The 3,685-nt window shown below is 46.3% G+C and overlaps 1 protein-coding gene across 1 annotated transcript in view; it reads left to right on the top strand.

Moving 5' to 3' along the window:
• The window catches only part of CMIP (c-Maf inducing protein), a 129,247-nt gene that overhangs the window by 91,332 nt on the left and 34,230 nt on the right, over positions 1 to 3,685 (top strand). The window lies entirely within an intron of this gene.

The following is a 3,685-nucleotide window of genomic DNA, read 5'->3' as shown; positions in this document are numbered from 1 at the left end:
TTCCTGCAGGAGCTCCCATTCCTGCAGGAGCTCCAGCCTCTCCCAGCTTCTCCCGTTCCTGCAGGAGTTCCATCTCCCGTTCCTGCAGGGCTCCATCCTCTCCCGTTCCTGCAGGGTTCCATCCTCTCCCATTCCTGCAGGAGCTCCATCCTCTCCCGTTCCTGCAGGAGCTCCGTCCTCTCCCATTCCTGCAGGAGCTCCAGTCTCCCCACTAAAGCAGCGATCCTTTACTGGCTGTGCGTGGTAGAGGGGGGAGAGAGAGCTTCAATTTAGCAGGCTCTTCGGCATTAGGGATGGCCATTAATTTTCTTTATGTAATGAAGATAGTATTTGCTGATGGGAAGACAGGTTCCCGAGAGTACAGAACGTTCCCTGGCTGGCAGTGGCAAAGCAGGGATGAAATTTTGTCATCAAGAAGGCTAACTTCATTTTTCCCTTTTTTGGTTCAGGTGTGCTGGCTGCTTTAAAATGTTCCTTACATGAAAGGTCTTGCTAGGGCTGAACAAGGCAAATGTTCCATGCTGGCTGATTTTGTGCATTAGAGTCCATTTCTCTTGACTACATCAGTATTATCATTCTTAARAAAGTAAGAATGAAGCCATTATAGCATAGAAAAACATATGAAGATCTTACTTAAAAAAAGCTGAAAGTTTCCTAGGCCCTCTTGAACTTTCTGTTCACAGCAGTGTTCAGAGGCTTTTAAGCACTGATGGTAAAACCCACTGCTTACAGATTTTTGTCACATTTCCTAGCTTAATAACTCTAGAAAAGTAATTTTTCACATGYGGACTTCAATTCTTTCCTCCTGTAAAAGAGGATTGAGACTTAGGTCTTTGAGTTTCTGCAAGACTTAATTAATTAGAGTGATTTGAGAATGAAGGATGCCCTGTCAGTGTCACTTATTCTCCTCATACTGCTTTTTCTGGGTACTTATTAAATTCAGTGGTTTTGCATTTAAAGTCAGCGTGGCAAGATTTTGGAGTGACACTGGCTGTGTGGCTCTGGCTGTTCAGTAACTAGGAGGGTCAAATTCCAGGTTGGCTTGTCTTATTTTCACTCCCATAAATTTTCACAGGAGCTGCTGCTTTTTGCGAAATCCCACTAGAAACTGTATTCCTACCCTAAWATTTTCCTTTTTCAGGCTATTAATGGTAAATTCTGTGTGAATATTTTCAGCAGCTGAAGGCATTTTTTGCACCTACATCCAGGGGGTCTGACCCCCTGGCAGGTGTTGGCACTCCCATTCTCTGTGCAGGTCCTTGCCAGGCAGTTTTGTTTTTCAGTCGTGAGTGATGGCTGCTCCTGCTCTGGAGCCAGCTCAGGTAGGATGGAGCAGATGGCTCGGTGCAGCCTCGGTGCTCGCTGAGACACAGAAAATTGCTGCTCTAAMCCACTGATAGGTTTCAGGCTTTAATTGAGGCTTTCAGCAAGGCGCTCAACAGTGAAAAGCATTCTGCTGAGAAAAACAGCGGCGTAACCGTGGCCAAAGGTTCAGAACAGCAGAGTTCAACCCTCTTGGGATGGCTCTGCTATTTATTTATTTATTTTCTGCTGCTTTCCCACCATCATTCARCACTCCTGTCCTGTCATTTGCAGACTGCAGCGCAATCCTTTGTGCTGGAAACGTGAAGCACAGACTGATAAGTTTGGATTTTGTGCTTGCAGCAGGCTCAGCRTGTCTGCCAAGGTGGCAGTCCCCTGATGCTCCCGTTGAGTCCCTGTTTGCCTYGCCCTGAGCAGCAGCTTTGGTAGATCTTCCCTGCGTGGCAGTGAGTGCAGCTCCTGCTGCCTTCCYTCTTATGTACGTCAGCATCATCCAAATTCTGACTTTTAATGGACATCTCTAAAAGGGAAAGAAAAACTCCCTTGCTCCTCCCTCACCCCAAGCAAGAGTGGATTTGACAGCGAAAGGATATTTGTGGTGGAGTTGTCTGAGCAGCGTCCTGTTGGGCAAGAGTTTCCTTTAGCAGCTGCCCCTGAGGCTGAAGGAGCTGCTCCAAAAATGAGTTGTAGCTCACCCAAAAAGGGGCAGGGATGCAATAACCCAGTGGTCTARCTCTCATCCTTCCCCCATCCCCATGTTTTGTGAGCTTCTAGTTCTGCTTTGAATTTGATTTTTTCACMGTACAGGGCCAAGGAATAAGTTTCAGCACTGAAAATTATATCTGTTGAGCCAGATTGCTTTAGTGTCCTTAATTAGTGGGAAAGGAGTTGTTTCCAGGTAAAAAACTGTCTGGTTKTCTTAGATTTAGTGCTGGAGTGGRTCTAACAAAAAGACCCTAAATAAARGCACTACATGAATAAGAGAAATTAAATTCTTGGATTCAGGTTTCCTAAAGAGTGCAAGAAGTCTGTGATGTGGAAGCAGTGCTGGTAGTTTAAAATCACTGTTGGATTYTCTCTGTCCCAAGGAGCTCAGAAGTACAAAGGTTTTTGTGCAGTTCTGAAATCCCAGCCACATTTGACAATGTCTGCAGCATGTTTTTATGTTCCTTTAGCTTTTCAGTGGCTTAAAATGCACTGAAAGTGTGAACCACMCTGCCTGTGTGCTTTTGTACTTGGCATGAATTTAATTAAAAAGATAATTGGATTGCTTTATCAGACATTACATGTCAGCCCAGTGCCACCCTCCTTTCCCCACTCTGACAATGCAGACAAACCCAGTGCRTTTCAAATCTGTATTTTTCTGCATTGTTCTGTGTTTGGGATGGGGTGCAGAGGTGGCTGTTTGCTGTGAGAATCTGCTCCTGGGTGGGAAGGAAGTGGCTGATAAGCAGAGCCAGCCTGCTCAGATGGTTCCTGCTGGGGCTGCCCTGGGAAATGCCACAAAGCTCCAAAACAAAACAAAGCTCACAGCCCCTCTGCACAGTGCCCTGCCTGTATTACCCAAATGGTAATATGGGTAATTTTGGACTGATGGGCAGCCCAAAATGTGCAGTGAATCTGCAAGCTGCACAAAATGGGCAGTCGGTGTGATTTTCATGGAAATGCTGCCCAGGAATGAAAGATCCATTTTTAGTGCACAACACTGATGTTTTCATGTAAACACAGAAGTGCCTGGTGCTGTTAAATGAGCCTGAGCATGCGTCCAGACTTCTCAAGATCCCTTTTTGCAGAGAGAGGATCACATAGAGAGAGGAAGGGTGTGTGAGCTGAGCACAAGGCGAGGTCCTGGCAGGTGCAGAGCTCCTTCCCTGCCTCTGGCACTGCCTCCACACTGCCCACCTTGGCAGAGCCCTCCTGGCTCTCATTGCCTTTAATGTTGTTCTCAGAAGTGGCATTTGAACGCTCATCATCATTCCCTCGAGCTTGCAGAGTGCCATCAAGCCACCTCTGGGAATTTGGGTGGGTGGGTTTTCTCTAAAGATTGAAGAKGGCTGTTTATAATATAAAGCAGCCTCTGTTCCAGTTGTTTGTGGACACATGGGTGCTGAAGAACAAGGGTTGTCCTCGGTTTCTCCAGCTGCTCTGCCATGGGCAGTTGGTGAAATAGCTTGGACATGCAGGGAACTGGGGCAGATGGGGTTAGGCAATCAGGAATGCTGTTCTTGAGAGTGGAAATGCTGTTCTGTGGAAAATTTAGAGACTTTACAAGTTGGCTTCTGTTACAACTGAAGGGTGACAGCATGATTTTCCAGGGTCCTTCAAGACAGAAAAAAMGCTTCTGGGTCTATGGGACTTTTTT

The sequence above is a fragment of the Malurus melanocephalus genome, unplaced genomic scaffold (assembly GCF_030028575.1).
Source record: "Malurus melanocephalus ecotype Western Australia unplaced genomic scaffold, MMel_1.1 scaffold_173, whole genome shotgun sequence".
NCBI classification, from domain to species: domain Eukaryota; kingdom Metazoa; phylum Chordata; class Aves; order Passeriformes; family Maluridae; genus Malurus; species Malurus melanocephalus.
This window is presented reverse-complemented; position numbering and strand designations above follow the sequence as displayed.